This window comes from Pipistrellus kuhlii, unplaced genomic scaffold (assembly GCF_014108245.1).
Source record: "Pipistrellus kuhlii isolate mPipKuh1 unplaced genomic scaffold, mPipKuh1.p scaffold_m20_p_10, whole genome shotgun sequence".
NCBI classification, from domain to species: Eukaryota; Metazoa; Chordata; class Mammalia; order Chiroptera; family Vespertilionidae; genus Pipistrellus; species Pipistrellus kuhlii.
The window spans coordinates 18,370,008-18,397,551 of record NW_023425405.1 but is presented as its reverse complement, the minus strand read 5'-3'; the positions used below and the strand labels follow the sequence as shown (position 1 = coordinate 18,397,551).

The 27,544-nt window shown below is 38.9% G+C and overlaps 1 pseudogene; it reads right to left on the bottom strand.

Annotated features, from left to right (window-relative positions):
• Window positions 1-27,336, bottom strand: LOC118713479 (annotated as a pseudogene).
• Between the last annotated feature and the right edge of the window lie 208 nt (window positions 27,337-27,544).

The window sequence follows — 27,544 nt, the reverse complement described above, 5'->3', positions numbered from 1 at the left end:
TTATGGCTTTGCTGACAATTTAATTATTTAATTCCAAACTATTATTTCAATAGATGTAAACATTTTTCTTCTTCAACATAGCTAAGTCAAAGTCACTTCTCTTATACAGAAGTTAAGCCCATCACCACTTCATCTGAGGATTGTAAAACCCTTTTCACTTCCTCATGTGGGGGAAGCAACCAGCCAAAGGCCGTGGTACACACACACGGAAAATACGTGCAGAGCTCTCTGAAGTCAGTATTCTTCATGGAATGGGTATTCAGGATGATCAGACCACCTGCCAAAACAAGGGAAAACCTTTCATTCCAAAGCCACACAGCTGTATGTGTTACTAGCATCTTCTGACAATTTCACCGACCACTCCCTCTCTCTCTGAATCATTCCTTAGGTTTCTTACCCGCCTCCTCCCACTTTCCATTAAGCCAGTACTTTTACTGGAGCTCTGGAGAGCACCTGGGTTTCAGTGTGTGTTTGGGCATGGAGGGGGCTGGCTGCTTCTACACCAACATTTTGCTCAGAACAAAAACACAGGAGGTGAGGGAAGCCTGCCTCTTTCCAACTCCTCCCTCCCTCCTGCTGACCTGATAGAGGCTGCCTCCTGTGTCAATGAGCGACATAGGACTTCTCTTCACAGCTGTCACCAGTCAAGGTCACCCTCTTCTCTGAACAGTGCTTCCTCGCCCTTCCAATTAGGCCTCCTGAGAGTTGATAGTTTGAGATCTAGAAGGTGATGACCAGCAAAGAAAGTTTCTGCTATTATGATGACAGTGATGATGATGAACCTACCTCTTAAATAGCAATGGTGTAAAAGGATTGGAGTATGAGTGCGCGCGCGCGCGCGCGCGCGCGCGCGCGAGCGTGTGTGTGTGTGTGTGTGTGTGTGTGTGTGTGTGTGTGTGTGGTGCACATTTAAGACTCAGTTCTCTACAAGTGCTATGAGCTTTCACTTAAAATATACGTGGACACAGACAATAGGGTGGTGAAGGCCTGGGGCAGGAGTCAGGGCAGGCTGGAAGGAATTATTGGGAAAAAAGGGATATATGTAATACTTTCAACAATAAAGATTTAATTAAAAAATTAAAATATAAATTAATAATAAATTATTATTAACTGGTGATGGTAACATGTGAGATAGAACAGAGTGTGAAACTGCCTGGGTTCAGAGTAGTATGTGGCCTCTAAGGGTGTGAGGAGTCCAGTGAGTGAGAGCAGGCGGGGAGTGGGACATAGGCAGGAAATCAGAAGAAAGATGGAGCAGAAGCTGGGTCAGGGCCTTATATTGGTCCTGCGTGCAGGCCAAGGCAGAGGCGGTTAGGGGTGAACAGGCCAGCAGGGGAGCAGTTAGGGTTGATCAGGCTAATAGGGGAGCAGTTAGGGGCAATCAGGCAGGCAGGCAGGCAGGGAGTCAAGCAAGTAGTTAGGAGCCAGTGGTCCTGGATTGCGAGAGGCAGTCAGACATCCCACGAAGGGTCCTGAATTGAAGAGGGTGCAGGCTGGGTTGAGGAGATTCCCTCTCCCCACCTGTGCATGAATTTCATGCACTGGGCCTCTAGTAAGTAAAATAAAATAAAATAAAGTAAAGTAAAATAAAATAAAATAAAATAAAATAAAATAAAATAAAATAAATAATAATAAAATAAAATAAATAATAAAATAAAATAATAAATAAAATAAAATAAAATAAAATAAAACTTGATGCTCTTTCTACTAAACTCCCATGTCTCTGTCCCAGGAAGTATTTTTTTGTTGATGATTCATACATCACTTTGATTTTTAGGAAGAAATACATATGGTGTTTGAATAATTGTGGTGCAAGTGGAATAATTTGAATTGTATTATTAATTGTACACTATGACTAAGTTCTTCTTAAGGTCTTTAGCCTGCTATGCCTTAACCTGTCATGGGATGTAATATAAATGCCAGAAATCTTCTTTTAAATAAAAATGTAGATTTGCAGGGACTTCTAGAATGAATGTAATTTACCCAGATCGATTTAATATTCAGAATATGCTGCCCAGTGGCTTTTAGTCTTAAGCTTTCTGTGGACAGAGGTCCAGGTTCATAAGAGCCCCATTGGTGATGCTTTTCAATCCAATACCACTGGGTGCAACCTGATTAAGGATCCCCCAGAACTCACATGTGGAGATCCACTAAGCGGAGATTTTTATTCAAGGTTTTGATGCTCTTCATTTCTTCTTTAGTGAGAGAAAAGTTAAAGATCTGAAATAACAGAAATGAAAGACAGATATTTAAAATGACAGAAAATGGGTCAAGCTTGGGATCACAGAGTGAGACCAGCAATTGGAAACGTTCTAAGATTTACAAACATCTCTGAAAATGTCTAAGAGTTGGACTAACATTGGGGATCCACCTAATGGAACTGGAACAGGAATTCTCTTCTGCAATTTGTCTTAAGATAATTCTGCTGGAGACATCTTACAAGAAATTCCAAATGCTGTGAAATAATGTATGTTCAGGACATCTGAAGACTTCTTATTTTTTCTGGATAAGATGCTGAACTTTTAAAAATATATATATTTTATTGATTTTTTACAGGGAGGAAGGGAGAAGGAGAGAGAGTTAGAAACATTGATGAGAGAGAAACATCAACCAATTGCCTTCTGTCCACCTCTCACTGGGGATGTGCCTGCAACCAACGTACATGCCCTTGACCTGAATAAAACCTGGGACTCTTGAATCCACTGAGCCAAACTGGTTAGGGCAAGATGCTGAACTTTTGATTTTAGACTAGAGCCTGTGTGCACTTAAAAATATTCCATTATTTCTAAATTTGCTTTTGTACTTTCAAAAAACTTTTTTTTTTGGTTTGTTTTAATCACTTCTCTCATCATTTAAAAATATTTTTATTGCTGAAACTGGTTTGGCTCAGTGGATAGAGCATTGGTCTGTGGACTGAAGGGTCCAGGTTCAATTCTGGTCAAGGGCATGTATTGATTGTGGGCACATCCCCGGTAGGGGATGTGCAGGAGGCAGCTAGTTGATGTTTCTCTCTCATCGATGTTTCTAGCTCCCAATCCCTTTCCCTTCCTCTCTGTAAAAAAAAATAAATAAATAAATAAAATCAATAAATATATTTTAAAAATATTTTTATTTTTATTGATTTCAAAGAGAAAGGAAGGGGGAAGTAGAGAAATTCAATGATGAAAGAGACTTCTTGACTGGCTGCCTCCTGCATGCTCGATAGTGGTGATTGAGCCCGCAACCCAGGCATGTGCCCTGACCAGAATCAAATTGTGACCTTCTGATTCATAGGTTGATGCTTAATCAATGAGTCACACTGGTGGGGATGAACAGTAAAATTTGAATCCATGAACATTTTTGTTTCAGATACCTCAACATTTGTAGGTTTTTTTTTGTTTTTATTAATCCTCATCCGAGGATATTGTTCCATTGAATTTTAGAGAGAGTGGAAAGGAGGGGGGGGGGTGAGAGGGAGAGAAAATAATCGATGTCAGAGAGACACATCGATTGGTTGCCTCCCGCATGTGCCCCTGACCAGAGCCGTGTATCAAATTCTTGACCAGAATTGAACCTGGGACCTTTCAGTTCCCAGGCTGACGCTCTATCCATTGAGCCAAACCAGCAAGGGGAAACTTGTAGTTGTTATTTAAAATTTTTTTTTGATGAGCCTACACATTAGTCTTGCAGTGACTCTCACTTTTAAGATAGCTGAAAAGAGTGTCAATGACTTTTTACTGTGAGGTATTTGGGTAAGTGTTAAAATACTGTCAGTAGTTGATATTACTGCCTAGCATCCTTTCTTCTCTTGGCTAATAACAGAATCTCTCTCTTTTTTTTTCCCTTTTACGAACTTCCCTTCCACCATCTAGTAGGGCTGTTTATCACATGACCTAACTCAGGCATTAGACTAGGGATGATTCTCTACTTAAGGATTAATGCAGCTGGTGACCTTAAGTTGAAGCAAATGGTCGTTTATCATTCTGAAAAACTAGAATTTTAAGAATTATGCTAAATCTACTCTGCAAAAACAAATCTGGGATGACAACATGATTTGCTGAATGTTTTGAGCCCACTGTTGACATCTACTGTTCAGAAAAACAATAATTTATTTCAAAATATGACAATGTACCCAGGCATTCAAGAACTCTGATGGAGATGTACAATGAGATTAATGTTTTCAGGTGTGCTAACACAACATCCATTCTGCAGCTTATGGGTCCATGGGTAATTTTGGCTTTCAAATCTTATTATTTAAGAAATAAGTTTCATAAGGCTATAGATGCCATAGGTAGGGATTCTTCTGATGGATCTGTGCAAAGTAAATCGAAAACCTGGAAAGGATTCACATTCTAGATGACATTAAGAATATTCCTGATTCATGAGAAGAGGTTGGAATATCAACATTAACATGAGTTTGGAAGAAATTGATTCCAACCCTCATTGATAACTTGGAGGAGTTTAAGACTTCAGTGGAGGAAGTTATCACAGATGTGGTGGAAATAGCAAGAGAAATAGAATCAGAAGTCCCCAGATGTGACTGAATTGCTGCAATCTTATGATAAAACTTGAATGAATGAGGAGTTGCTTTTTATGGATGAGCAAAGAAAGTAGTTTCTTGTGATGAAACCTACTCCTGGTGAATATGCTATCAATATTGTTGGACTGAAAACAAAGGATTTAGACTATTACATAAAGTTACTTGATACAGGAGGGCCTGAGAGGATTAACTCCAAGTTTGAAAGAAGGTCTGTGGGTAAAAATGCTATCAAACAGTATCACATGTGACAGAGAAATTGTTTATAAAAGGAAGAGTTAACCAATATGGGATATTAACATAGCCACCCCAACCTTCAGCAACCGCCAGCAGCCCATCAGCCTTGAGTCAAGACCTTCACCAGCAAAAAGATTGCATCTTACTGAGTCTTGAATGCTGGTTAACATTTTTTTAGCAATAAAGTATTTTTAAATTAAACTGTGTACATTTTTTAGACATAATGCTACTTAATAGACTGCAGTATAGGGTAAACAAAACTTTTCTTTATATTGGGAAAGCAAAACATTGTGTTAATTTATTGCAATTCACACTTTATTATGGTGGTCTAGAATGGTGTACCTGTAATATTTCTGAAGTATTCCTGTACTGTACAATCAGCAAAGCACTTCCTGAAGTGCTAGCGTTTGTCTGAAGTTCGGCTAAAATTAAATGCAGATATGGACAGAGTGGGTCAGAGAGCTGGTATAAAATAAAATATGAAGGTATTACAAGTTTCTTACTAGTCTAAACAGAAAATTCTTTAAATAAAAAATACCCTACTTTTTACATTTTCAGAAGCAGTTCTCTTACCTGAAAGTTTTCTTTGATCCTTTTAGGGTTAAAGCTTTTAGGAATGACAACTATCCCTCGCTGGATGTTGAAACATAAAGCAACCTGAGCTGCAGTCTTGTTGTATTTTTTCCCCAATGAGTTTAAAAGTTCATCATTTAACAAAAGTTCGGAATATGTAGTCACTCTTAAAAAAATAAAAACATGAATGAGAAGGTCAATGAGAAGCAGTGGTTAATCACTCCTCCTCCTCTGTCTTCCCATTTGGCTGGTAACTTACCAGGACATTTCAGGTAATTTGTAAGCAATTTCTGTGATTACAGAGTCCTCAATGAAGAGTTGTTCTTAGTGTGAGAAGATCAAGAGAGGAAAATTTATATTGATGCCTTTTTGAGAAAGTAAATATGTTTTGATGTGTCTTATAGAGAGGGCTGGGCAGAAAAAAGGCATATGTGAGAAGGCAGGAAGCCCCAAGTGGAAGAAGTAGAGGTACAAATATTAGAGTAGAAAAATTTCCACTTTGGTCTGTGGTACACATCACAGTAGAAGTGTTGCCATTGAATACAGAGATTAAAAAAAAATTCTAAAATTTCAGAAGATAGGCCATAGAGACTCTACCAAATAATACCTAAACTAACATTTATGGAGCGTTTCTGTGTTTTAGGCACTGTTAAGTAATTTTATACATATATTGAATAGTATAATCAATTCTTATAACATCTAAGTGAGGAAGGTTTTATTAACTCAGTTTGGATATATGGAGAATGACCTGAAGAGGTTAAGTAAGTTTCTTAAGATTACACAGCCCAATAGAATCATTTCAATAAAATAATTCACATTAGCCTCATACTCTACAGAGACATAGAGTATTACTTACCAGCCTGGATGCTTAGAGATCTCCAAAGGGCTATATGCAACAATGACAATGTCATGTTTTTGGCAAAATTCTAGGAGTTTCCTCTGGGTGAAATATGGATGGCACTCCACCTATGTGGTTGCATTGGAGAGCAGAGCACAAAATTAAGGCCTTGTAGATGAATGCAATTTTCTGTAGTTTTTTTAAAAAAATACTGAAATAAACTTCATTTTAAAGTATTATGGATAGTGAGACAAATTCTAAATATTTTTTTTCTAACAAGGAGACTTACATTGTTTATATACTGGTGAAGTTAATTATACAACAATGTTAGTAAGGGCACCATCTGTTATAAAATAATTGAGGGTAAAATTCAATTTTGTGTCCCTTATCATAGTTTCAAACTTGAAATGAACAGACTCATTTATAATAAACATCCTAAAAAATACAATTTCCACAACAAACACTCTGAATGCTTAGATTAGTCTTCATAAGTAGAAGTGACATCTCATAGAAGCCCTCTGTCTCTAGCTATCAAACGTCTAAAAATAGTTTCACAAGAGGAAGAACATGTATGAAACTAATTTAAAGATGAATTTTACTTCTTGGATGAGAGTTCTACTTATTTTTTTACATTCAACATTGAAACCAATAAGTATACAGAGAGGACAGAGGCAGAATCTCTGGGAGCATCACTGTGGATGCTGCAAACTGTTGAGGATGGCGCTTTAGAAGGACTGCAGTACTGGTAAGCCATCGCTACAGTATTGCTATGCTTTGCTTCCAGACACCCTACAACACATGAATAGACTCAGACTGTGATCTTCCAACATGTTTTGCCTCCCTGGTTGGATATATTTGTGAAGCTGATCAACATTCCTATGACAACAGATTAGGGCAGTGGTCGGCAGACTCATTAGTCAACAGAGCCAAATATCAAGAATACAATGATTGAAATTTCTTTTGAGAGTCAAATTTTTTAAACTTAAAATTCTTCAAATGCCACTTCTTCAAAATAGACTCACCCAGGCTGTGGTATTTTGTGGAAGAGCCATACTAAGGGGCCAAAGAGCCGCATGTGGCTCACGAGCTGCAGTTTGCCGACCATGGGATTAGGACACTTCTGGTACACTTATTATGCAAATATTTTCCCATTTCATGTTGTCCCACAGCTCAGCTGTCTTCTTGTCTTTTTAATTTTTTTTGTTCTCTGTGATTTTTTCTGTCCTGTCTTCTAACTCACTGATCCAGTCTTCAGCTTCCTCTAATCTGCTGTGTATTCCTTCCAATGTGTTTTTTTATTAGTGCTAGGTCATTTTTGATCTCTGACTATTCTTTTTCCATAGTTACTATATCTTTTCTCATGATGTTGAGCATCTTTACTATCATTATTTTGAATTATATATCAGATAAATTTCTTGTTTCATTTTTCTCTTCTGGAAAATTCTCTTGTTCTTTTATTTGGGGTTTGTTTTTTGTCTACCCATTATTGCTACTTGTTTGGGTTTATGACTATGTGTTAGGTAGATCTGCTATGATTCCCAATCTCTAGAGAAGGACAGTGTCGAATGCTGTTTTTGATTAATTAGATCAGGTTAAGTTACAAACCCTCCAGAGACCCATCTCTGCCTGAGACTAACTGGATTTAGTCTTGAATAGTCCTTAGGCAATCATACACAGGTGTGACAAGAGTTTATCAACTGGGCAATTAGAGCAATTGGTTCTTCCTATAGATCAGTGGTTCTCAACCTTTCTGATGCCACAACCCTTTAATACAGTTCCTCATGCTGTGGTGACCCCCAACCATAAAATTATTTTTGTTGCTACTTTATAACTGTAATTTTGCTATTGTTATGAATTGTAATGTATTGTATAAATATGTGTCTTTTCTGATGGTCTTAGGCTCTACAGCAGTGGTTGAGAACTGCTAGCAGGGTCACCTAAGACCATTGGAAAGATTGAGAACCACTGTATAGAAACATCAATGATGAGAGAGAACCACTGATCAGCTGCCTCCTGCATGTCCCCTAATGGGGACTGAGTCCAAAACCCAGACATGTCCTCTTGAATTAATTAAATCTGGGACCCTTCAATCCACGAGCAAAACTGGCTAAGGGTATTCTCAGTCTCTTAATGGGCCTCAGAAACTCCACAGGTTGGAGCAAAAGATTTTTCAATAGAGTGGGTCAACTGTCTCTCTCCCCCCCTCACCCTCCTACCCTGATCAAAAACCACCTGAATAGCAAAGGTCTGCCTGAGAAAGATGACCTATGCAGGGTGAGGGAATGACTCAGCACAGGCAACTGGGGTGTCTGCCTTCTGAGCTTATCCAGAGCCCCCTAATCTAGCTTCTGCTCACAGAGCTCCAGTCCATTCTGCTCTTCCTCTGCTAGAGCCCAAGGTGAGCGGCTGAATGTTAAATTTTGTGCATTGGCCCTTTAAGAGGGTGCCTGCATTTCCAGCCATCTCTGGCTAGCAGACAGCAATCTGCTGAGACCCCAGAGTTCTTAGTGGGAACCTACCATAGGTGAGATATATCTCCAGAACTTCATCTGTTGTCTCTTAGAGCCCATCCAGCCCTTTCACATCTCTATCCTTCCTACCAGTCTCTATGTGGTCTCCATTTTCCATGCTTGGCTATCAGGGTTCTCTCCAACTAGTCTTCAGTTGATTACTCAGGATGGTTTTTCTTTGTAATTTAGTTGTAATTCCAGTTTGGTCCTAGAAGTGGGTCTATATAGCATCCACCTACTCTGCAACCATTTTTAATCTCTTCTATTTCAATTGTCTTAATATCTGACAGTTCTTGTACCCATCATTATTTTTTTTCAAACAATTTTTTTTGGGTTCTTTGGTTTGGATTTAAGCTTTCAAATCTTTATTTTTTTATTTTTTAAGATACATAAGTTGAGAGAATTTAAAAGACTTGTCCAGCATCTTTTTGTAGAGTGAGCACAAAACTTTCTGAACCTAACCCATGGTTCTTTATGTTAAGTAACTCTTGAAATTCCTTGCCACATCCCACCCTCTTGTCAGACTGTACCTGGTTGCAGACTGGCTTATATTTGAGTCCTGGTTTGTTCAGTATTAGCTCCAGCTGTCTGCGGTTAAAATCAGATACACCAAGAGATTTCACCAAGCCATCATCTTTGCAAGCTTCCAAAGCCTGTAGAGTAAATGCCATTGAATCAAGAAAGAAGCCTCAAAACAAGCAAGAATGAATGTTTAGAGCATTAGTATAAATTCTTTAAAAAGGAAAAACCCTGGGTATGTTAATAGTCATTCTGTGAAGAAAAAAATGTAGGGTGAACACAAATAGGAATTATTTGATTGAGGTATATTATATACCATATCTTTCCCCTGTAATATATATAATAATCTTATTTCTTTTTTGTTTATTTGTTTTTAAAAAAATATTATTTATTTATTTATTTATTCATTAATTTATTTTAAAATATATTTTATTGATTTTTTACAGAGAGGAAGGTAGAGAGATAGAGAGCTAGAAATGTCGATGAGAGAGTAACATCGACCAGCTGCCTCTTGCACATCCCCTACTGGGGTTGTGTCCGCAACCAAGGTACATGCCCTTGACCGGAATCGAACCTGGGACCCTTCAGTCCGCAGACCGACGCTCTACCACTGAGCCAAACCGATTTCGGCTTGTTTATTTGTTTATAATGATCTTATTTCTTGAAATTTGTTGAGTCTGTCTTTATGACACGGTACCTAATCAATTTTCATAAGTGTCTTGGATGTCTGAAAATGTATATTCTGCTGTTTTGGGATGCAAATCTCTTTTCTGTCTGTCTCTCACTCTCTCTCATACATACGTAAGCTTTTCATGTCTTCTTAGTAATTTTAAAAAAATATGACAATAATCTCCCACTATAACAGTGAATTTATCAATGTCTTTGTGTATTCTATTTTAAAAAATGTTAAAAATATTTTTTATTGATTTTATAGGGAAAGAGAGGGAGAAAGAAACACCAAAGATGAGAATCATTGATTAGCTGCCTCCTGAACCTCCCAGTACACCACTGGAGATCAAGATGGCAATCCGGGCGTGGGCCTTGAGTGGAATCAAACCTTGACCTCTTGGTTCATACTCAACCACTGAGCTTTGTCAGGCTCTACTTTAAAATGTTTTCATATGATTTTTGTTTCATATATTTGTAGATATTTTATTGGGCACATATTTGAGCCTGTATGGCTCAGTGGTTGAGTATTGATCTATGAACCAGGAGATCGCAGTTCTATTCCCAGTCAGTGCACATTCCCAGGTTGTGGCCTGGTCCCCTTAGGGGCATACAGGAGGAGCTGATGGATGATTCTGTCTCATCATTGATGTTTCTATCTTTCTCTCTCCCTTCCTCTCTCTGAAATCAATCAATCAATAAATAAAAATAAACATGTCTTTGGGTGAGGATTAAAGAATAAAATAAAAAACTATGTTGTCTGATCTTATATAATAAAAGGCTAATATGCAAATTGTCCCCTTGGGAGTTTGACTGACCTGGAGTTGGACCACTCGATATGTATGCTGACCACCAGAGGGCGGCGTGGAACAAAGGAAGGCCCTGACTGGCAGCCAGAAGCCCCTGATTGGCCATGATCTCCGGCCAGGCATAGGGATCCTACCTGTGCATAAATTTTGTACACTGGACCTCTAGTATTAAATAACTTTTTCTAAGTATTAGACTGATAAGATTCCTCCTCCCCCCCTTTAAATTTTAATGTGAAATTAGGCTTAGCCTAACTTTTCACATGTCTTTATGTTTAGATGTGCTTAATTCTTCATATATATATATATATATATATATATATATATATATATATAATTGATTTTTTACAGAGAGGAAGAGAGAGGGAATAAAGAGCCTCTGGAATGTTTGTTGATATTAAAATAGCTACTCCAGCTTTCTTTTTATTACTGTTAGCATAGTATATTTTTCCTTGTCCTATAATTTTTTTAGACTTTTGACTTTAAACATGTTTGAATAAACTTTTTTATTTATTTATTTATTTATTTATTTATTTATTTTAAAATATATTTTATTGATTTTGTACAGAGAGGAAGGGAGAGAGATAGAGAGTTAGAAACATCGATGAGATAGAGTCATCGATCAGCTGCCTCTTGCACACCCCTTACTGGGGATATGCCCACAACCAAGGTACATGCCCTTGACCGGAATCGAACCCGGGACCTTTCAGTCCCCAAGCCAACGCTCTATTCATTGAGCCAAACCAGTTTCGGCTGTATAAACATTTTTATTTAAAATGGGTTTCTTATATATAACATATAGTGGAGTTTTGCTTTTTGCCCATTCAGACCTCTGCCTTTTAACTGCATTGTTTCAATTATATATCTATACTATGATTATAGATACACTGAATTTAAGTATTTCATCTTGGTATTTGTTTCCTCATCTATTCATTTACCTCCTATTTTTCTTTTCCTGCCTTCTCTTGGATTATTTTTTATTATTCCAGTTTGTCCCCTTTATTGACTTGTTTGCTATATTCTGGAAGCATTAACATTTTCATTTTCTTCAGTTTCTCTATATTGTGTCTAGGTGTGGGTTTCCTTCTCTTTCATCTTTGGTAATCTATACTCATTCAATATCTCTGTTTTGTTTTTTCCCCCTTTAAATATTATTTCTTTTCCTTTTTTTCTTGTTTTTTTCTATTGTGTGAGTACTGAAAATTCTAAGTACTGTACATCTCCTAGCTTTTCTTTCATATTTAATTTAATTTTTTTCTTGTCTTTTCCTACTTCATATTGGGAGATTTCCTCATTCTGACCTTTCCATTTAAAAAAAAATTTTTTTTAATTGATTTTTTACAGAGAGGAAAGGAGAGGGACAGAGAGCTAGAAACATCGATGAGAGAGAAACATCAACCAGCTGCCTCCTGCATATCCCCTATCAGGATGTGCCTGCAACCAAGGTATATGCCCTTGACCAGAATCAAACCTGGGACCTTTCAGTCCATAGATCGACGCTCTATCCACTGAGGCAAATCAGTTTCGGCTGACCTTTCAATTTGATCCCTTTTTCTTTATATCCATTTCACATTTATCCCATCTATTGCATTGTGTTTCATTTTTTCTAATTATTAATGCTTGCTTTTAAAAAATGTTTTCTTACTTCACATTGCTAATATATTTTCTTATCTCCTTTAATATATTAATTGGCTAATTTAAAAGTTCTTGGTTCTCTGTTCTGTGTATATTGGGACCTGTAATTGATATATGTTGTTTCCTTGTGAAATAAATACCTTGTTATTTTGAGCAATGAGCTTATTTTCTCCTGAGGATACTGGCTAACCTGTCAGGCGGACCCTTAGAGGGAAACACTAGACACCAAATCTACTCAGGTCGATGACATCAGGAGTGAGTATATTGTCTCTTGGGTAGAGAGCCCCAGGGATCAGAAAGCTAGTATCTGCCTCCTCACCCCTCAAAACAACTCCACCCTTAGGTCTTCAACTGTTACCTAGAGGGGGACACCCATTAGAAAGCAATGCTGTACTCATTAGAGTGTATTCCCAGACCTCAGAGTTGGAATGGGAGAGTAAAGGCTGCATGTCTTCCTAAATCAAACAGGAGTAATCAGGTCACAATTCAAAAATGTAGTCTTTTAAAAGAAAAGAATAAGACCCACTTGAACTTACCTCCCAAGTAGCACACAGATTTGAATTGTTATATAACCAGTTGCCTTTCTTATCTCTAGGAAAAATTTCATCTCCAGGCTGAAAAGTAAAACAAAAACAAGTGTAATTAATTTTATTTATATCTAGGGATTGAAATGATGGAATTTGAATTGTCTTTATGCCAATATACCCTAGCTCTGGAAAAGCAATTCAAGTTTAATTATTTATATCCTGTATAATAAAAGCCTAATGTGTAAATTGTCCCCTTGACTGGGAATTCTACCACTTTTTATGATGTGCGCTGACAATTAGGGGGCGGTGCAGTACATGTGGGTGTTGGTGGTATGTCGCTAGTAGCTGGCAGCAGTGGAGGCGCTGCTGGCCCTGCTGAGACCCAATGAGAGTGGGACCACAGCGGGATGTGGAGGTGAGTGGGTAGTGCCAGCAACAGTGGCTGGGCATCCCACCCTGCTCCCTCAGTGCCTGGGATCCAGGCAGCGGTGCCCAAATTTGAGAAAGGGCCAGTGTGTAGACACATAGTTTGAACTTCTGGATCCAGTCATTGTAGAATTAGATATTCCTTGGAATTCTAACATCAATTTTTTAAAATGTAGTTTATTGATTTTTTTGCAGAGAGGAAGGGAAAGGGATATTAATTATTCTTTAATGGAGCTGACTGAATGTGAATTTACTGAAAGCTAAGCAAAATTTTAAGGGATATTGTCTGTCCATGAAATCCCAAACTGGCCATTGAAAGCCTTTGATTAATCAAGGCCATTGTGAAGCCCGCAAACTCCTATCTATTGATACATGAAGTAGAATGCAAAAGGGGAATCTTTCCCCAAGTCCCTCTTGGATGTGACCACAGAGAACAGTCATCACGGAAAAAGCTTCCAGAGAACAGAACAAGGGCAGCAGGTTGCTTGTGTAAAGGAAATCTGGCCACCTCAATGGCAGAAAGTCCTTGTTCTTCTGAGCAGCAAGATCTGGTTTGCCTCACACACAAGTGACCAGTTTCATTTTCAGTCTCTCCTTTCCTCAGAGATATTTTAAAGCAGTTACTTCTCTTCAGCAGTGTATATGGGATGTGTTGTTGGTGGTTAAATTAACACAGAGTCTATAGATTGAGAAAGTTTAAGGAAGAAGTGCATTTGAGCTAGAGGAAGAGCTATCACCATGATCATGTTGCTGATCCCCCAAACACCTGACCATTCTTGGGGTTATTTAACTCCTTTGCAGGGTGGAAGGTGAGTAAGTTTTCAGTTGTCTACATTATTTTGCATTACTTCATGCAGAACATTTTAATGACTATGTGAGTGGGAAGAGAGGTGTGTCCGGATGCTGGACAGGTACAATACGGACTGCTGTTTGGGGACTACTTGATGGTTTGATGGAGAGAATTTATTTATTTATTTATTTATCCCCCCCCCCCCCCCCCAGTTTTTAAAAATCTTTATTGTTGAAAGTATTACATATGTCCCCTATTGAGCTCTTCTAGCCCACCCCACCTAGGCCTTCACCACTCTACTGTCAATGACCATGGGTTATGCATATCTTTGGTTGATCTCTTCTCACTTAATGGAGAGAATTTAAACTACAATTGTAAAGATGTGCTATAATAAAAAGTGCATTTGGATTAGGAATCAAGAAACATGGGATCCAAGCCTGAGTCTGCTACACATAGTCTTTCTGGGCATTTGTTAGGCTAGGTCAGTGCTGCCTGACTTACAGTAACAAAATGATAACATTCTGTGGTGCTAAGTAATGAACTAGCTCCGTGCACATGGCTGCTGGCTCGTGGCTGACAAAGAGCGGAGGCCAACAAGACCTTTAGGTGTCTGAACTCACCTTAAGAGCCATGGGAATTTCAATGATGTAAAGATCAACATAATCTAGGTGGAGGAGCTGGATGTCTTCTGCAGGCATGTGCGGACTCTCTCTGGGTCAAAATGCGTAGCCCACAGCTGAAAGAATAAAAAGGGGTTATTTAATGACATCCATTCTCTTTAAAATAAAAGAGTGCAGCTCTTTATTCTTTATAAGGCCTTCATTCATTTTATTGCATAAAAATGTTTATGCTGAAGTTTCATCTGAGTATAGGATAAGCTGATATAACGCTTTTTAAAAATATATTTAATTGATTTTTTACAGAGAGGAAGAGAGAGGGATAGAGAGTTAGAAACATCAATCAACTGCCTCCTGCACACCTCCCACTGTGGATGTGCCCGCAACCAAGGTACATGCCGTTGACCAGAATCAAACCTGGGACCTTTCATTCTGCAGGCCAACGCTCTATCCACTGAGCCAAACCAGCTAGGGCTGATAAAACTCTTGACACCCATAGTATAACTTTATCAGACTATAATACCAGAATTGCCTTAGCTGGTTTGGCTTAGTGGATAGAGTGTCAGCCTGAGGACTGAAAGGTCATGATTCCACTCAAGGGCACATATTCGGGTTGCAGGCTCAATCTCCAATGAGGGTTGTTCAGGAGGCAGCTGATCAGTGATTCTCTATCATCATTGATGTTTTATCTCTCCCTCTTCTGTCCTGAAATCAATAAAAAATATATTTTATAAATGAATATAATACCAGAATACGTATCCATATGTTCATTGCAGAATTATTTACAATAGCAAAGATATGGAAGTAACCCAAGTGCCCATCAGTAGGTGAGTGGATAAGGAAGTAGTGCATATATGCAATGGAATATGACTGAGTCATTAAAAAGAATGATATCTAGCCCTAACCTGTTTGGCTCAGTGGATTGGCCTACAGACTGAGGGGTCCCAGGTTTGATTCCAGTCAAGGGCATGTACCTTGGTTGCATGCACATCCCCAGTAAGAAGTGTGTAGATGTCTCTCTCTCTTCGATGTATCTAACTATCCTTCTCCCTTTCTGTTAAAAAAAAAAAAAAAAAAAAAAAAAAATATATATATATATATATATATATATATATATATATATATATATATATATATAATGAAATCTTGTTATTAGCAACAGCCTGGGTGGATTTACGGGATACAGGATACTGTGCTGAGTGACATAAGACAAAAAGAGAAAGGCAAATGTCATGTGGTTTCACTTATATGTGTAATCTAGAAAACAAAATAAATGAACAAGCAGCAATAGAAATAGACTCACAGATGCAGAGACCATTTGGATGGTTGCCAAATGGGAGAAGAGTTGAGGATGTGTGTGAAAAACATTAGGGGGTTAAGAAATACAAATTGGATTTGTAGTTACAGAATAGTAATGGGAAGTAAAGCATAGCATAGGGAATCTATACTAATAAAAGCATATGTGGTTGTCATGCCCTCATGCCATCACACTATAACAATCCATCAGCAGCAGGCTGTGTGCACAGCGGGTGCACGTGGGTGGGCAGGGATGTGACACTGTGGGCATGATGCAGAGGCGGGTCCCATGGCTCCATGTGGTGATGCCAAGGGTGGGACCTCTGGCTCTGACCTATCTCTTTGGGGCATTGCATTGAGGAACACTGGATGGGTCAGCAGAGCCTACCTTTTTGGGGAGATAGAGCATGGGGCTACCACACTGTGAGAGGGCACAAGCCAGGCTGGCAAACCCCTCCTCCTGAGTACACAAATTTTGTACACCGGGCCTCTAGTATAGTCGATAACGTACACTAATAAAAGTTTTAAATTATTGCAAAGATTTAGATTTCCTCTTTTGTTCTCATTTGGTTATACTCAGACCCTGGGGAAATTTTGTCAGTTCTTACTAAGAAGTTACTAGATGTCTGTTTGAAATGATAATGTCACTGAAATGGCAGGGTATAAGACCTCAGCCTTTTCCCACAACAAGGCCAACAATTAGACAGCTAACCATGAATGAAAATGGGGTGATGTTGGTCAAAGGGTATAAACTTATATTTATGAGATGAGTAAGTTCTGGGGAGCTAATGTAAAACATGGTATTTGAGGTTAATAATACTGCATTGTATACTTTATTTATTTATTTGTTTATTTATTTATTTATTTATTTATTTTTAAAATATATTTTATTGATTTTTTTACAGAGAGGAAGGGAGAGAGATAGAGAGTTAGAAATGTTGATGAGAGAGAAACATCAACCAGCCGCCTCCTGCACACCCCCTACTGGGGATGTGCCTGCAACCAGCATACATGCCCTTGACCGGAATCGAACCTGGGACCTTTTGGTCGGACCGTCGCTCTCCTGCTGAGCCAAACCAGTTTCGGCTGCATTGTATACTTTAAAGTTTCTAAGAGAGTAGGTCTTAAGTCTTTTCTCACCACAAAAAAAGGAATGATAACGATGTGAAGAGATGGAGGTGTTAGCTAACATTATGTTGATAATCATTTTGAAATCTATAAGTGTTTCAAATGAACATGTTGTACACAAATTCACATAATGTTATATGTCAATTATATCTTAAGTAGAGGCCTGGTGTATGAAATTCGTGTATGGGCAGGGTCCCTAGGCCTGGCCAGAGATCAGGGCCTTCTGGCTGCTAGCCAGGGCCTTCCTTTCCCTTGCTGCTGGCTGCTGGCTGGAGCCTCCCTTAATTCTGCACTGCCCCCTGGTGGTCTTGATTGAACTTCTGAGGGGACAATTTTCTTATTAGGCTTTTATATATATAGATAAGGCTGGAAAAAAAATAAAGTTAGTAAGATAAACTTAGATAGCTTAAAGGAAAAAGAAATTATTCATTCTTGAAAGAGTTAGATAATGAAAGAATAAGGCTTGAATTGTCAAGTAGAAGCATGTGTTCCTTTAAAGTCTGTATAGTATAGGTTGCTGAAGGTTAGTAAGCATCTCAGGATAAATTAGTACATCTTCTTGAAGCATCAAATTTGCTGAAGTATTTCTGTGGGGGAAAAAGTTATACCCTTTTTGTCACAAGTAAGGTTAAGCAAAATTAGTAACATGTGATCTTTATCTTTTTTTTTTTTATTATGTCAGGCAATAATTTTATTTTGTTTAGCCTTGAAAGCTCAGACAAGAGAAAACTTCAAGTGGAGAGCATAGTGAGAAAATGTTTTTTATTGTTACTGTAGGCCCCATTGGTGTTATTGCTGCCACCCCATGCAGGTGAAAATTCTGTGTTTTGTGTGTATATATATATATATATATATATATATTTTTTAATTAAAAAACATATAGTACTAGCTTAATAATAGGTACTGTTTAAGTATTTTGTAAATGTTAATTCATACTAACTTAATGAAATAGTTGATTTAATTCAGTGTGCTCTTTCCAACATGATAGATATTGCAGCAGGTTTAAATGTTTACCCGAAGAAAATGTTGGGGTTCATTTTTCTTGGTGGTTATTAAAAACCTCATTCTTGCATGAAACAAGCAAGGATAAATTATGGAGATAATGTAGAAGTTTAAAAAATCTTAAGTCAAAGTTTTCAGAAGTCTTTCTGGCTTTGGGCAGGCTGCTTTGGTGTAGATCCTCAGAATACGAATTCAAGTGGAAATATTTGGAGAGCACCCCCTTAAGGTTTAAAGTTTTACCCTACCGAGAGACTGTAACAATAAAATCTTTAGGCAGCAGAATTGTAAAGCTATAATAAAGTGAAAAGCTTCAGGTTGATATATAGGACAGTGGTTCCAGGTGGCCCCCTCGGAGTCATAACCCATAAGTGGCTGGTGATTTGGGGAATTGAAAATCCCCAGGGAACTTGGAAAGAGACTGAGTGGGGAGCTGGGAGGAAGGGAGATCTGGGGAGGGGGTGAAATCAGCAGTATCTTTTTTTCTTTAGGTTCCTCAGGAGTATTGTATTATAAGTTCTCTAAAGTTCTACAGCTATATTCTTTCAAAGCTGCCTGTATATATACATTCTTTATTCCCATGGGCTTTCATTTTAATTGTGATGCTTTATCTTTCTGAATGCTCTTCAATGGATAGTTGTATATAACACTGGAAGTTTAAATTGCTCACAAGGTAGTGATCTAAACAAAGGGTAGTATATCCGTACAATGGGATACTATTTGGCCATGAAAAGATACATGTTACAACTTGGATGGACCTAAAAATATTATACTACAATAAATGAAAGAAGCTAGACTAAAAAGGCCACTTATTGTATGATTCCATTTGTATGAAATGTCCAAAATAGGAAAATGATAGAGACAGAAAGTAGATAATGTTCACAATTGACTTGAGGAAAGGGATAAATAGAAGTGATTGCTAGTGGGCATGGGATGTTTTTTGTTTTGTTTGTTTATTATTATTTTTTTTAGAGTAATGAAAATATTCTGAAATTAGGTAGTGGTTATGGTCATGCAATTTTTGTGAATATCCAAATAATTACTTATTCAAAATGGTGAACTTTTGGTACGTGAATTATAGCTCAATAAAGAATTAGTGCTCTATGATAAAAGACAAAAATATATATGTATGCGATTGTTTGACTGTCCAACCAGTAGCTATGACACACAATGACCACCAGGGGGCAGATGCTCAACACAGGAGCTGCCAAGCAACAGCAACTTTGCAGAGTGCCCTCTTACACTCTGGGACCTCTCAAGGGTTGTCAGACTGCCAGTTTTGGCTCGATTCCTACAGGCCATGCCAAGGGACCCCCCATCTGCTGGAGGAACCCCACTCACTCTGCAGATACCCTTTGAGTCTTGGTGCTGCCCCAGGTGCGGTTGGGTGGGGAAGGACCTCAGAGGTTGGCTAAAACTATCAATAAAATGAAAAGGGAGCCCACAATATTTAGCAATGATATATCTTACAAAGGGTTAATATTCAAAATAGATAAGGAGCCCAAGCTGGTTTGGCTCAGTGTATAAATTGTTGGCCTGCAGACTGAAGGGTCCCAGGTTCAATTTCAGTTAAGGGTACATGCCAAGGTTGCATACTCGATCCCCAGTAGGGGTCATGCAGGAGGCAGCCCACTAATGATTCTCTCTCATCATTGATGTTTCTATCTCTCTCTTTCCCTTTCTTTCTGAAAATCAATAAAAATATATTTAAAAAAAACAACAGAAAACAATATATAAGGAAGTCATACAACTTAACAAAAGGAAGAAAAACAACCCAATTAAAACATGGGCAAAGGACCTAAATAGACACTTTCCAAAGTGGATATACACATGGCCAAGAGACATATGGAAAGGTGCTCAAAGTCACTGATCATCAGAAAGATCCAAATTAAAACAACAATGAGGTACCACCTCACACTTGTCAGAATGGCTATTATCAGTAAATCAACAAATGACACGTGATGGTGAGGATGTGGAGAAAAGGGAACCCTAGTACACTGCTGGTGAGACTGTAGACTGGTGCAGTCATTATGGGAAACATTATGGAGTTTCCTCAAAAAATTTAATATGGAACTGCCTCTTGACCCAGTGGTTCCACTTCTAGGAATGTATATCCTAAGAAACCTGAAACACTAACCAGAAAGAATATATGCACCCATATGCTCATAGCATAATTTATAAAAGCTAAGGTCTGGAAAAAGCTCCAGTGTCTATTAGTAGATGAGTGGATAAAAAAGCTGTGGTACATTTATATCATGGAATTAGAGGCCTGGTGCAAGGACTTGTGCACTGGTGGGGTCCCTTGGCATGGCCTCCAGGGATTAGGCTGAAACTGGCAGTCAGTGCCACCTGCTGCTCCTGCCTCCCAGCTCCGCTGTGCCTGCTGTGGGCTCACACCCAGTCACTCCCAATTGGGAGAGGCTTGTGCCACTACAGCAGTGCTCACCATCCATGAGCCCAGTGTCTGGCGCCTAGTGCTCAGCTGAGTAGCACTCCCACTGTGGGAGCACACCGACCACAGGGGACAGCCCCTGTGTTGAGCATCTGCCCCTAGGGGTCAATGCGTATCATAGCTACTGGTCAATCAGTCAGTTGCTTAGGCTTTTATATATATAGATAGATACTATGCACCAGAAAAAAGGAACTCTTACTTTTTGAGAAAGCATGGAGGGACTTTTAGCATATTATGCTACGCAAAATAAGTCAATCAGAGAAAGACAAGTAGCACATGATCTCACTCATAAGTGGAATTTAATGAACAAAATAAACTGATGAACAAAGTAGATCCAGAGACATAGAAGCATTGAACAGACTGTTGAATAACAGAGGGTGGGTGGGAAGAGATAAACCAAAGAACTTCTATTTGTGTGTGTGTGTGTGTGTATTTGTTTTTTTTCCATGGACACAGACAATAGGATGGTGAAGACCTGGGGTGGGTGTTGGAGATGTGCTAGAAGGGCTCAATGGGGGACATATGTAATACTTTCAACAATAAAGATTTAATTAAAAAAAGTTATTTATGAACAAATAGGCACAAAAGAAGGCGGCTCATTTAAAGAAACCTTTAACAAATGCTTCTGTAATATGAACCATTTTCTCCTTTCCCTTCACTTCCCTAATTTTTGCTCTATAGACTTGGTTCTTTGCATATTGTTTTAAACCTGTGCCCAAGTATGAAGAAAGAGCTTTGCCCAAAGCCCACTTCAAGGGGCTTATTAGTCCCTAACATCTTGGTAAGAGTAAGGCATTTGGCGGTTGAAAATTCACTCCTCTTCATGAGTCCAACATTCTTGGGCAGAGAAAAGTGACATCTGGTCCATCATTAATATGAGGGGATGGAGGGTGAAGGGAAGCTCTCACCTTTCCACAGTAGAAAATATCCTCTCTCTTCACCCTTCCTTCTGCTATCTTCTCTCTGATGGCCTCCCCCACTTCGTCCTCATTCTGGTACCCAACATCAATGGCGAGCTTCACTGCTGCTCTACATCTCCCTTTAACGGTCTGTAATAAAGGGTTTGAAGTTTGTCAGAAAAGGAATGAGTCTTTCATTTAGTTTAATAGGTATTAATCAGGACACTGCTATAGAGTGATAATGACAAATTCCCAGTTCCATGCTGTTGTGATTGGAAGATAGTATCTAGAGGCTGGAGAAACTGACCTCTAGGGAGTATTCCATCCTCAGTGTGAGACTCCACCCATCCCAGGTCTGCCCATAGCTTTGTGGTTTCAGAAATGTGATTTGATCAATGCTACCAGTGACAAGAGTTTTCATGGCATCCATGCTATAGGATGGCACAATTCATTGACACGGCTCAGTTATAAATCAAAGGTTGGGTGAATAAACTGAGATATAGCCACAGAATGGAATACTATCAGGTAGTAAAAAGGAATTAACTATTGCCGAAACTGGTTTGGCTCAATGGATAGAGCATCAGCTTGGGGACTGAAAGGTCCCGGGTTCGATTCCGGTCAAGGGCATGTACCTTGGTTGCAGGCATATCCCCAGTAGGGGGTGTGCAAGAGGCAGCTGATCGATGACTCTCTCTCATCAATGTTTCTAACTCTCTATCTCTCTCCCTTCCTCTCTGTACAAAATCAATAAAATATTTTAAAAAAGGAATAAACTATTGATATACACAGCAACATGGATGAATATCAAATAAGTATACTGAAGAAAAGAAGTAAGACAAAAAACAATAGGAACAGAAGACGGTGGCTGGCAGGACTGAGGTGAGGGAGAGGGTATGAGTGAGTGAGGGGGTGAAAAGGGAGTATGTGGATATATAGTGTGTGTGTGTGTGTGTGTGTGTGTGTGTGTGTGTGTGTGTGTGAGTCAGTGAGGGACAGTTAAATCTAGCAGGAGTATCAGAGCTTGCAGACCAGGTTCGCCTGGGTAGGGAGCCCCTACCACTGCTGCAGACACGCTCCAGCCTGCGGAGCCCAGGCCATCTTGAAGAGGAGAGTGGCTTGTATTTGGAAATACAAGCTTTCCAAAACATCAGCATCACCATGCAACACTGGCTTTGGATACTATCCATGACCCTGCAGCCACACCAGCCAAAGTCCTGCTGTCCTGCCTGCGGACCTGTAGACCTGCAGACCCTAGGATGTCCATCTCCAAGGGTGCACGGATCCTGCACAGTAAGTGGAAATTCCCCTTCCCTGGCTGCTGACCTCCGACACCAAAGTTGCGCGTTTCCAGCTTGCGGGCCTCCTAAGCCCGCTACCTGGCTCCCGGGTACCTCTGTGAGCTCCCTCTGGGTGCGCTCATATTGAAACAAGGGAACACAGCCCCGACAACAGAAACTGGGACTTCCCCCTCCCTTCCTGCCTGCCCACAGACACCAGTCTCATGGTTTCAGCAAGTGGGCCCCTCTGAGGGGGCGGCTCTAAGTTGCCTCTGAGAGCTGCCACTGAGTGTGCTCATATCAACCAAGGGCGCAAAGAAACAGCAATCCTAAATGATTCACTAGATCAGATGGACTTAATTGATATCTTTCAGAACATTTCACCCCAAAGCGAGAATATACATTCTTCTCCAGTGAACATGGGACCTTTTCAAAGATAGACGACATATTAGGACACAGGAAAGGTCTTTCCAAATTCAAGATGATAGAAACCATACCAAGCATCTTCTCAGATCACAGTGGCATACAATTAGACATCAAGTACAATAAAAACGATGGGGGGGAAAATCAAACACTTAGAGCACATGTGTCAAACACAAGGCCCGCAGGCCAAATCCGTCCCGCCAGGCCTTGCAATGTGGCCCGCACCGCGCTGTCATCACTGCACTCCGCTGCGTTTCCATCACAATGACAGTTTATGACTGTTCAGTAAACCATTCGGCCCGCAATTTAGGTTGGATTTTAGATTTTGGCCCCTTCTCTGATTGAGTTCGACACCCCTAACTTAGAGGCTAAATAGCATGCTTTTAAACAATGATTGGATTACCAAAGAAATCAAAGAAGAAATAAAAAAGCATCCTGGAAACAAATTACAATGAAAACACAACAATCCAAAATCAATGGGACACAGTGAAAGCAGTCCTGACAGGAAAGTTCATAGCTCTACAGGCCTACTTAATAGATAGATAGATAGATAGATAGATAGATAGATAGGGTAACAAATTATCTAACCTTGCAACTTAAAGAGAGCAACAAGAAAATCCTAGAGTAACTAGAGAAAGAAAATAATGAAATTCAAAGCAGAAATAAACAACATAGAGACCAAAGATCAATGAAACCAAGAGCTCGTTCTTTGAAAGGACAAACAAGATTGATGAACCTCTAGCCAGGCTCACCAAGAAACAGAGAGGACTGATATAAACAAAATCAGAAATAAAAGAGGAGAAGTAATAACCGACTCTACAGACATACAAAAGATTTGTAAAGAACTAGGAACAACTCTACTCCAACAAACTGGACAACTTCGATGAAAAGGATATATTCCTAGAAAAATACAAGCTTCCAAAACTCAATCAGGAAGAATAAAAAAACCTGAATAGGCTGATAACTACTGATGAAATTGAAACAGTAATAAAAAATACTTCCAGCAAACGAAAGCTCTTAACTGGATGGCTTCACAGGGGGAGTTTTACCATATATTCATAGAAGAATTAAAACCTATCCCTCCCAGACTATTCCAAAAATTTCAAGAGGAAGGCAGAATTCCAAGCTCTTTCTATGAAGCCAGTATTACCCTAATCCCAAAACCATATAAAGACACTACAAAGAAAGAGAATTACAGGCCAATGTCCCTGATGAACACAGATGCTAAAATCCTCAACAAAATTTTAACAAACTGGATCCAGCATTACATTAGAAAGATCACACACCATGACCAATTGAGATTTATGCCAGGGATGCAAAGCTGGTACAATATCCACAAATCAATAAACATGTCACATAAACAAATTAAAAGATAACAATCACATAATCATAACAATTGATGCAGAAAAGGCATTTGACAAAATCCTATATCCTTTTCTAATAAAAACTCTCAGTAGCCGGGACTGGTTTGGCTCAGTGGATAGAGCGTCGGCCTGTGGACTGAAAGGTCCTGGGTTCGATTCCGGTCAAGGGCATGTACCTTGGTTGCGGGCACATCCCCCTGCGGGAGGCAGCTGGTCGGTGTTTCTCTCTCATCGACATTTCTAACTCTCTGTCCCTCTCAATTCCTTTCTGTGTAAAATCGATAAAATATATATTTTTAAAAAAACAAACTCTCAGTAAAGTGGGAATAGAGGGATCATACCTCAAGATAATAAAAACCTTATAGCAAAAAACTAAAACCATTTTCCCTTAAGACAGGAACAAGACAGGGATGACCACTTTCACTGCCCATGTTCAATTGGGGAAAAAGGAGACGTAAATAAAACTTTAGACAATAAAAATTAAAATAAAATATTCTCCCTGCACTGGTTGTAGTGGCTCGGTTGCTTGAGTATCATCCCATGCACCAAAAGAAACTGGTTCAATTCCCAGTCAGGGCACATACCCAGGACATGGGTGCATCCTGGAGGCAACTGATCTATGTTCCTCTCTCCCTCTCTCTTCCTCTCTCTCTAAATTCAATAAAAACATATTTAAAACAATATTCACCCTTACATGGCAGAAGCAGCAATGGGGTAAGCTATAATTACTAAATTATTAATTGATTACTAACTCTAACCAATCTGGATAAACCAATTGGATATGTGCACATAATCAACATTATAATTTTAAAATGTAGCATTAGAGAATTCTATATAAATTCTAACAGCTTTGTTAAGAAAATAAATTTTAGAAAATAAAATCAGAAAGATAAAATAGAATACTATTATGGAGACTGAAATAAGTGATATGATAGGAGAATTTAAAGTGCAAAGATTTTATTTCACAATTAAGAACAATCTCAATAAAATATAGAGTTCTGTTTCCTAAAATGGCCAATAGCACCCTTCCTCCACTTGAGAAATGAGCAAGTCTTTAAGGATGAACTTTCTTTTTTTTCTTTATTGATTAAGGGATTACATATGTGTCCTTATTCCCCCATCACCCTCCCTCATTCCCCCGCTCATGTCCTCACTTTCCCCCCCCAAACATCCCCCTCCCCCGTTGTCTGTGTCCATTGGTTAGGCTTATATTCATGCATATAAGTCCTTTGGTTGATTTCTCCCCCTTACCCTCACCCTCCCCTACCTTCCCTGACTTGAGAGGGTAGTTGACTAGGGATTCAGACAACTCAGGGATGAGGATTATAATACTAGATAAGTCACCCAGACTAGCAGAGATATTGGCTAAGGGTACAGGAAACTTAGAATGGGTATTCTGGGAGGAAGACAATAAGTAGAAGTTACAATTGAAGACAGCGTTAGTGGCAAGGGCTGTATTCATCCTACTAACCTACCTCTTAAAATTTTCCCAGGAAACAGACAAATCAGAATTCTAGAAGAGCTGTTCCCAGAGGTGAACTTAGCATATAAAAACAGTAGGTGCAATTGATAGCAGGGATAGAACATAGAACATATTATAATGAACCGCATGTCCCCAGTCGTCAGAAGTGTTGGCTGCTCATTACTCACATCTGGTTTCCTCTGTGGATGACACAGGGTATAAAGGCCTGATGCTCTTACCTGAACTCAGCACAACTCTGTGGTACCATTCCCATTCTTGTACTCCCTGAGGCATTGCTGAGCAACTGTCCCCACTGCACACACCCTCACAGGTATGGTCCCTGAGAGCGAATTTCCTTCTCAGAGGCTGTTCCTAGATTTCCCAATTTAATACTTGGGTAGAGAAGGATCGCTTAAACAAGCCACAGAAAGTACTAATGGTAAATTAAAGGGCACTAAATGTGAGCACATTAAAATTGGGAATCTCTGTTCATCAGAAGATACAATTAAAAGAGTGAAAAGGTAAGTGGAAGAGATATTTTCACCTACATATAACTGACAAAGAACTCATATGCAGATATTAAAAAAATCTGTTATAGAAATAAGAGAAGAGGAATCCAATAAAGAAACATGCATGGAAGACACAGCCACTTTGCAAAAGATCTCCAAATGTCTAATAAAAATAACGAAAAATTAATCTGATGTAGAGTTTAAAGGAAGTGCAAATTAAAACCAGAGTTGAATAAATTTAAAAAATCAGCAAGTGTTGGTGAGAATGTTCTCTCATACTGTGGGCTCCCTTTTCATTTTGTTAATGGTTACTTTTGTTGTGCAGAAGCTTATTTTGATATAGTCTTATTTGTTTATTTCCTCCATAGTTTCCTTTGCCCTAGGAGATGTATTTGTAAACATATTGCTACAGAGATGCATTTTAGACTGAACTAAAAGTACTCAAATATGAACTTAAAAAATCACAGGCCATAAACTCAGTAATTTCATGTGCTTGAGATCAATAAAATAAGAAGTACCCAGCTGAATTTTAGTAAAGAAAGCAGAAAGGTCCCATTCTCTGATCTAAGATCATTTTAAAACACAAATTGATTTAGTTTAATGTTTGGCTCAATACTCATTCAGCCAAACAATAGCCCTTCGAGGTTGCTTTCATTATTACAAAAAGTGAATCAATGAGATCTATTCAAAATGAATTACAGATTATACTTTAGAAAAGTTTCTTATTAAAAAAAACAAACCAACATAACAATACAGAAAGAAAGATAAATTTACCAATTTAGGGTTTGGGTAGGTACCAAGTCCAATGATAGGAATGCTGTTTCCATCACTTAGAGGTATCCGATGATCTACTACAGAGAGGTCCATCTTGGAGAGCCAAGGACTTCAGATTTCTAGGAGTGAGTGGTTCACAACACTTTTGAACAGGTGTCCTAGGGCCTGTTTAATCAAAGAAAGGAGGGCCAGGGGGAGGAGCAGTGGGAGGGAAGAGAGATTGACAGATCTATTTCTCTACCTGTTTTCTTCTAGGTTGTTATGGAAATACTGAAATTGTTCTTTGAACTTTAATAGAGAC